This window comes from Passer domesticus, chromosome 6, assembly GCF_036417665.1.
Source record: "Passer domesticus isolate bPasDom1 chromosome 6, bPasDom1.hap1, whole genome shotgun sequence".
In the NCBI taxonomy this organism is placed as follows: domain Eukaryota; kingdom Metazoa; phylum Chordata; class Aves; order Passeriformes; family Passeridae; genus Passer; species Passer domesticus.
Window position 1 is genome coordinate 3,304,382 of NC_087479.1, and position 8,972 is coordinate 3,313,353.

Here is an 8,972-nt window from a genome sequence, read left to right on the forward strand (position 1 = left end):
CCCCACCACACCCCATGGAAAGAGGCTGTGTCAAATCAGAGAGAGAAAGGCAAGCCAAGGTGCTGCAAATGGATTTGGCAGCATCCATCAGCTCCAATTTGAAGTGTTTGTTTCCTTCTCTCTTCTGTTCAAAGCCCTTCTGGAGGCTGCCAGCTGTGCCACATGTAAGCAATGTTAGCCAGGGCCATGAACACTATAAACAAAGGGTTTTGCATCAGGACCTTCAAAAACCACAGAAATCCCCAAAACTCACAGACTGAGGGTTGCAGCACCTGGGCCTTGGGGAAAAAACTTCACCCCACTGTCTATGGACTATTGTCACTGCAAAGGGTTATACATGTCTGTCTTAATTTATTTTCAAGCACTCATAACTCAGTAGTGGGAGCTTATTTCTATTGCCCAAGTAGGGTGCCAAGCTTGTTTTATTCCATTTGTGAGAACCAGAAAGTGCAAATAAAAGAAGAGAAAAAAATGCCACTGGGCCATTTGGCCTTTTGGGTTTTAAATTAATGTTAGAATTTTCTGCTGAGAATATCCAGCATTATTTTCACCAGGACCCCTAAGAGTTCTTGCTCTATCCAGTTTTGTCAGGCAGGGAGGCTTTACCACATGTATTCCAGAATACCTGAATGAGAAAAAAGAGAGAAAAGAAGGGAAATATACAGTGGCTACTCTAGATTATTTTCCTCTTGTTTCTTGTCAGCAAATTACAGAATTTTGACCAGCTCATTTAATGTATCAAAAAGGCCTTTTGAAACTTTAAAGTAGCCAAGATACTGTAATAATACTAGAAAACCTCACATAATAGTAGACAGAAAAATGGATAAGAGCTTTTATTATGGAATCATATGAAGCCAATGGACTGTGCACAAAAAGGCATTTTAGCATGAAGGCACTCTGTCCATCACTGGGGCATCAGCCCTCTGGCTATTTGTTCTGATAACAGCTCCAGTGAAACTGGGGCTTTCTGGGAGTGTGTGATTTTTGTCATTGACTCAAGCAGAGCCATGATTTGGCTGCTGAAGCTCTGAGGCTAATGGGACTGAGAGGTGAGCAGTGAGAGTGGGAAGGTGTCAGTCAGCTGGGTAAATTAAAGCAGCCAGAAGGAGGAGGCCAAGCATCTCTCTGCCAGCACTGAACAATTTGGGATGGCAGAAGCAGAGGATTGTCAGGGTGGGGCAGGGTGTGAGCCTGACTCGTGCCAAGGGGAGCCAAGATAAAAAGAGAAGCAGAGAGCTGGTTTTGGCTCTGACACAGCATCTGTCCTGCAGGAGGAAGGAACAGGCTTCATTTCCTGCCCTACTAATTAATAGGGTTCAGCCCATTTTGGGCAAGTCCATCCCAAACTAGATGGCACCCAAGTGCTCTGCCAACACCCAGCAATGAACTTAAACTTGCATGGTGATTCCTCGGGTGTGGCTGTTCCCACCTGCCTCATTCTGCAGAGACTTCTGCATTTTTAATGGGATTGCACATAAGCAGAAATCCTTTGTGTGAAGATCCATGGCTTATTAGCAGTTTGAGGTTTGTGTGGAGCTTTGAAAAGACCAGAAGTTCCCCTTGCAGGTTCAGGCATGGCTCAATTTTATTAATCTTATGTTATCCTTTATGTCACATGACCAGCTTGTTCTCATTTGAGCTCTATGAACTCATCACAGGCAGGCACATGGCTGGAAAAGAAGGATTTTGGGTTGAGTGACAAAAATGGTGAGTTGACGGGAGGTTTTTGGTCATAAGGTGCATTTAGTCAATCAAAAGCTGGACTTTGAAAGTCTTGTGGGAAAGAAGTGTTGATGAAAATGGGAAGGAGGCAGTGGTAGTGCAAGAGGGGAGGAAAGAAATGATTTATGATGAAGCCAAGGCAGCTGATCTGAAAGAGATAATTATTCTTCTATAACTGGCCAGGGAATGGGAGAGCCATTATGTGGATGAATGAAGACAGCAGAAGCAATTTGTCAGCCTGACCTGTTTGAGTGAGTAACTTCAATTTCTCCTTGTCTTCTTCTAAGTGATTTTTCTTTCATCGTCACATAGGAATGTGTTTTACATTTCAAGCTCTCCTGATGCTTGCCTGAGTGAGAGAAGAGAAAAAGGAGGACTTTTGCATGAATACCAGCCATGTTTTTTTGCAGCAGTGCCCACTGGCACTACAAAAACTACATGTGCACTGTGCCAGCTGTTCCCAGTTTTGGGGGATTTCAGCCTTGGCTGTAAAAGATGCCTTCCCAAAGAAAATTTGGAATTCAAAAGACAGTGCAGGGGCAGAATATTTAATTGTTCTTTACAGTGGGTGTAATTTATTTTCTTTTTTGATTGAACAAAAGCTGTTTCTAAAGCTTTCATGTTACAAACCTAAAGCCACGTGGCATGTGAATATTGAGCATTACACTCCCAAATGGCTGGGTTTATTTCTGAGGGCATTTGTGCCAACAGCTTCTACATATTCTACAGTCCTAAATTCTTCCTCTTTCTCTAAGGAGCGAGTCACCTCCAGGATTGGGAATGAAAGCCAGACATAGGATGGAGATGAAGCATAGGGATGGAGATAAAGCAACTGAAGAACTCCTGTGGCTCTGCACCCAAACACATCTGCCCCCTGCAGTACCTCTGGTGGCAGCCAACCCCAAAGGTGTCCTTCTTACAAAACTTTAAACTGTCTGAATTCCATGAGAAAGGGTCTTTCAGCAAAGATGTTGACAGAGCTCATCAGCATGGTGTCCCTTTTATGCCAAAGGCCCATGTGGATTCAAACCCATTTTTTGCCTCAGACCCCCTCAAGGCTGGGGAACATTTGTTGGGCAGACCTGGTACACATGGTCATCCTGAGCTCCCAGTGTTGTCTGCTCCCTAACTGGTGTAGGCTACTGGTTAATCCACTCTCTAGGTGAGGGGTCTCCACTTAATTCCTCCTTCTGCCCAAGGAGTAACACACCACCAAGATCCCTGACTTACAGAAGAGTGTCTCAGCTGACAGCCAGCACTTCCTCACATTCAGGTTCTGGGTTTTTGGGTTCCTGCCTCTGAGGTGGAAAAGAAGGGTTTGGTTCACCTCGGGTGAAAAGCAGAATTGCTCCTGATTCTTCTGCTTTGGAGATGCATCCTTTTAGACTATTAGATAAAAGTCTAGACAGTGATGAAAGCAAAAAGTGTTTTTCTTGGTTATGTTTTATAAGAAAAGAGCAAACTCAGTGCTTTGAATGGAAGGAACCCTCAGGTGGACACCTGGTTTTTCACTGATTTGGTCTTTTAGTGACCTTAGGGATTAGTGAGAATTTTAAGAGCACCCAAAATTATGACAGCTTTTGGAAAATGCTCCCTCTACCATAAGCCTGGCTTTAACCACAGGGAGAGCCTGTCCTGCTCCAGAGGCTGTACACAGTCATTTTGCACCTTTCCAGTGACCCCAAAGAGGTCACTTACAGTTCAGAGTTCACCCTTCCTACTGCTTTCCCTGCCTATGCCTTGTTACTTGCTAAACTAAACCTTGACTTCAATGGTTACTCAAAGAGTCATTATTCCACACCCTCATCAGCCTTGACAAGGAAATTCAGCATTGGGTGTCCTTTTGGTTTCCTTTTGAGGCTTTGGCCAAGCTCACAAGCATCATCTTCTGTCCCCAGATGCACTTGCCTGTCCCCTTTAGAGACCTCCTCCTCACTCGCCTGTGGTGTGGCCACAGCTCCCTGGAGGAAACAAGAACTCCCAGGGACAGAGCTTTGGCTGGCCTGTTCTGGGCACCTTTTCATGACATAAACTGCGTGGCAAAAATGCCAGGTGCTCTCCACTGGCTGCAAAAGGTGAGAATCTGAGATGCCACCAGGTTAACTGGGCACATCTGATGTAACTTCCCTGAGATCTTTGTTGCAGCAGCTTGGGAAGAAATAGCAGAAAATTTGATATAAGAGTGTCATCTTTCTCCTAGGTACAGTAAGGAGGCAGGGAAAAGGAACAGCAATGGGGGTTGTGTGATTTACTTGATCCCTTGGCTTTTTTTGGTGTTTAGATAAGTCACATTTCTTATATCTTTTGCCTGGATGAGCTCATAAGTGCAAATATGTGCAGCTTCAAATGTGTCCATTCATTATTGAACAGGAAAGGGTAGTGGAGCACTTCTGTCAGAGGCTGGAAATCATAAAAGACATAAGTGATGGTAGTAAAAACCAAGCTGTTATCAGAGGAAGAAGGGGGGTGGGAGGGAGGAAGGCAACCCTCCTACATTTATTCCTCTGAGACACAATTAAAACCCTGAACGAAGATTTTCAGAAAGGACCATGTTATTGCCTCTGCTCCATGTGCCACACTTAAAATGAATTATGAATTTGCAACAGAAGGAAACTCTTTCATCCCAGCTTTAGCTATTTGACTCAAGTTTAAAACTAATGAACCCGTGGGGCCCTGTTCTCCGTGTGCACCAGTGGGAGCCACTGGTGTAGGAATGGTGCAAAGCCTGGGTGAGGAGAGGGAGAGCATCACCTCAGCATGGGGCAGAGATGTGCAAATTCAGATTTGAGGTGGTTCAGAGTGACACCAACCATCTGGGATTAGTTCAGGGTTGTTGCTACACACCCAGAGGGAATGCCCTCTCTTTCAAAGGCAGCTAATTCATTTTTCATGGTGGTTTGGACTTGGCCTTCTTCTTCTCCCCCCACCTTGAAACTCTTGAATTTGTGATGGAACAGAGCTATTAGAGGTGATGCATGATTTATAAATAATAAGCATCTCTCTCAGGTTGGAATATGAAATAGGATATTTGGAAATTTAAGGCCAGCTTTATGTAGCAGATACTTTCCTCTCCCTGAAAAATAAAAAGTAAAAATGTAGGCCCAAAGTTTGTAAAGATTCACATTACCCATGAAAATGGACAGTACCTTTTTTCAGCTGAAGGAGTTACTGTCTGTCAACCTAAATGCACTTTTATTTAATGTATTTAACCATATCTGCACCCTGGGCAGCTTACAAATGAAACACCAACCACAGAGCTTATGCCTGGAAGCCCTAAGACATCTTTCTCTCTGTTTGATATGACTGACACATCCCATCCTTGGCATAATAGAATCATCATTATGTTTCTAAACAGTGAAGTATTGTAGAATTTAAAATTCCCTGGCTAGAGATGAAGTTTTGTGTTCAATGTAGGAGTTAATGCTTTTTTATTAGGGAAGTTAATGTAATATTGATTTTGTGCAGGGGAAAAATATGTTGCCATGTTGTGATAGATGCAAAAGGTGAAAGGGCTTCATAAAAAGAGATTAATATTTTTTATTCATTTAAAAAACATTCCCAGCAAATGTGCAATTGCCCAACATGTGAAGATTTTTCTATGAGGTTAAACATTTTATCCTGTTCTTACATCTACAACTCTTTTTTTCCCTTTCCAAAGACACACATAAGAGAAATGTTATTCCTCGCTACGAAGTGTTAAAGTTAGGTAGCAGCTGTGATGGTATCAGCCAATATGTTGCTTTTAATGATCTCACTCATACATTATGAATGAGGAAATTGCAAAGCAGAAAAACATAGTGAACATAATCTTTAACTGTTCAGCTACTAAAGAGCTTTCCACCTGAAAGTTACAGTCCCTCTGACTTTCCTGTTTGCAACAACAACTTGATATCATGCTTGGCTTTATACCAGGGATGTGGTCAAACCACAAGCCATGTTAATAGGTTTTCAAGAGTTAAAAAAACCCTCAAAATCCAGCCTTTAGGTGCAGTCCACTTTGTTACACCCCAATAAAATGAATGTACTAATTTCAAAGCAGTGTGTTTGCCCACCAGACCTCAGCCTGGCGGGACATGTGCCATGAGCTTTGATACCTGCATTTATCAAATCTTGTCTCTTCAGGGTGGGCTGTTTAGTTTGTCACTCCTGTTTGAGATGGAACCAGGAAAGAGAGTGCTTAGGGCTCCTCTGTCAGCCGCCAGCTCCTCCTTATTCAGGGCTGGACAAGCAAGGCCGAGGATGTTGAAACAGCCAGCTTGACCAGCAGTGCCAGCCAGGCACCAGTGGATGGGCCCCCATTCCCACCATGACAGGCTCACAGGGGCTCCCTGGCCCCACAGCCCTGCTCAGCTGGGTGCCACTTTCCTTGACAGACAGGCACTGCCTCTCCTCTGCTCAGGGTTTTGCCTTCACTCTTTTCCTTTCCACTTCCTTCCTTGCCCTGGAGAACCAGGAGCTGGCTGTAAAAGGATCCCATAAAACACTCCAGACAATTGCATCATTTGTTCTTTCTTCTTGGACTGATCTTTTAGCCCTGAACTCCCAGAGAAGAGAATCAGCTGCAGAATCCTCTAAGGCTGCAGGAAACTGCTGTGCCTTACGCCCTGTCCTTCCTGCCTTATCACTGCAGGATGTGAGGAAGAGATTATTGCCTCCTGCCTCACAACAGCCTTTTGGGACCCTGATAACTCTGACATCCACTCCCCTCCAGCCAGGCTTCTGGCCCTTGGGCTCCTGGAATGGTTGCTACTGGCTGGCCCATGCTATGACCCATTGCCTCATCCCTGGCAGTGTTCAAATCACAGAATCACAGAGTAATGAGGTTGGAAGAGACCTCTAAGATCACTGAGTCCAACCTATGCCCTAACACCTCAACTCATAATCTAGACTATAGCACCAAGTGTCATGTCCAGCCTTTTTTTTAAACAGATCCAGAGATGGTGATTCCACCATCTCTTTGGGTAGAACATTCCAGTACTTTATTATTCTTTTGGTGAAAATTTTTTTCCTAATATCCAACCTATAGCTTCCCAAAGCCAGGCTGGATAAGGCCTTGAGCAACCTGGTCCAGGGAGAGGTGTCCCTGCCCATGGCAGGGAAGTTTGGGATTAGACAGACTTTAAGGTTAGTTCCAAGCCTCAACATTCCATGATTCTCTGTCCCACCACAGCCACACCTGTGCAGGAGCCCACCATGAACCCTGAGAGCTGTCAGTAAATCACAGCCTGACTCCTTTTCCTGCTTCCAGGCTGTTTTGCTGCAGCATAAAGAGCATTCCCAATTCTCTTTGCAGAATTTAGTCTCTTTCCATCCTTCCACTTTAATAGTTTGATATTGGGATGTATCCCCTTTTTTTCACACAGGATTGCAACACTCTCCTTGCTCAATAAAGGATTTGAAAGCCTTTTGCTTATTTGTATTAATTGCACAACAAAGACATTTCCATGTCCTCCAGTTTGGGGGCTGTCGGGGTCAGAGAACTGGGAACACAGAGCTTCTTCCTGTGCTTCTCTCATGCTTTTCAGTGGAGGGGAACACAGCAGAGGAAGAAGAATGGGAAAAAAACTCCACCAAGCAAGTAAATGCTTGGAAGAAGCTTCTGCAACCTTCAAGCCTGAATTTTCTTTGTGTGAAATCATAAAGCAGGAATCACAGTGAGAAATGCTGCAGCTACTGCTTTGCAGGAAATTAAATTAGATCATAATTTCTCTTACTAATTTTAGGAAATCATGACTCTAGATGCCTTTCTGGATTATATTTATATGCAAATATTTTAATATGGATGATATACTGGAAGACTGTTATTCATTGCCCTACTAAAAAAAAAATATATACTTCTGCTTTAGGGGACAAATTGTGTATGGAGGGTAGCCAGAAGGAGAATGTCAGAAATGTTGATTTTATCCCTTGTAGGCAGGTATGCTGAGCCACTCCTCTCTTCACAGCATGGCACACACTCAAGAACAGAGAAAAACGTAATGCAATCACCTCCCAGCAGGGTTCCCTCGTTTTTTGGCATAAGAATTAGTGAAGACGACATGGGAAACACAACATGCAAAGGAAGAAGATGGGCAGAAAAGCAGCCCACTGCTCCTTCTGCTGCTGCACATGCCTGCAGACCATCCTCATACACCATGTGAGCACCAAATAATACATGGCATGGCTGGATGCTTGCAGACATCTGGGGCAGCCACCCAATCTACTCCTGTGTCCTCTGAGACATGGTCCCTGCTGAAACACCTTGTGTCAGCCCATGTCCTCCCTCCCCTGGACCATCCAGGCAGGAGTGACCCTGCAGGGATGTCCTCTGCAGGGCTTTATCCCTTGGGACAGCCCACCTGCTCAGCCAGGATCAGGTGAACACCAGGGGAGCTTAGAGAGGGGCTCAAACTGAGCTGGGTTTGGTTAGAGGAGGAGTTCCAGATAGTTCTGGGCTCACAGCATGGGCAGGCTGTGGGAGCTTAGGGAGGTCCCTACCTCAGGAGGGTTCAGTCCTTCCTTGAGGCTGAAAAACAAATAGAAATTGCTGCAAGGGGAGCATTTGCCATTCAAACTTTGCGTTGAGGTCGCCTCTGAAAGACAGAAGATGCAAGTTTAGGATTATGCCTTAAAGAAATCCACTCTTGGCCACAGCAGCCGCTCCCTCCTCCTGCTGCTTCCTTGCAGACACGTTGCCTCACAGCCAGTGGCAGTGATCCAAGGCTAGATGTGATAAAGTGTGACCTTCCTTCCTATTCCTCGTCACTCTTCCTTTTTTCATTAAATCCCTCTGCCTCCCACTTGCCACTTGGAGTGAGGCAATGACTCATTTGTTTATAAATTCATCTACTTATACTTTGCTTTCCCATTCTCTGCTTCTTTATATTTTATGTCTCTACAACTTCCATGACTAAAATCAAGTTTAATTAAGAGGCTTCTTCTAATCTGGACTTTTGACACCTTAACCTGCTTCTTTTTTTCACCCATCATTGTTATAGTTAGATGCCTTCAAGAAGAGATAGTTGCCTGCTTTTAGTCATTATGCTGATATTTACATATTGGAAAAATTACAGTGTTTAATTTCTCTTGAGGAAAAAAATAGTGAAAGGTCTTTAAATAAAATACACAGGAGGAGGAGTTTGTGTAAAGAGGAGTTTGTGTACCACTGCACACCTGTGATGGATGCACATCCCTTAACCAACTTTGGTACAGGCTCCAGAGGGGATAAAGGCCTGAGCCACAGGGTCAAGAACTCCTCCAGGAAACACGCA

At 44.2% G+C, this 8,972-nt stretch overlaps 1 long non-coding RNA gene across 1 annotated transcript; it reads right to left on the minus strand.

Annotated features, from left to right (window-relative positions):
- Window positions 1-472: 472 nt before the first annotated feature.
- Window positions 473-8,389, minus strand: LOC135302023 (uncharacterized). The gene is made up of 3 exons (XR_010363710.1): window positions 8,200-8,389; window positions 1,966-2,071; window positions 473-625 (listed from the first exon to the last, which is right to left on the minus strand). It is a non-coding gene; the product is annotated as an uncharacterized LOC135302023 (long non-coding RNA).
- Between the last annotated feature and the right edge of the window lie 583 nt (window positions 8,390-8,972).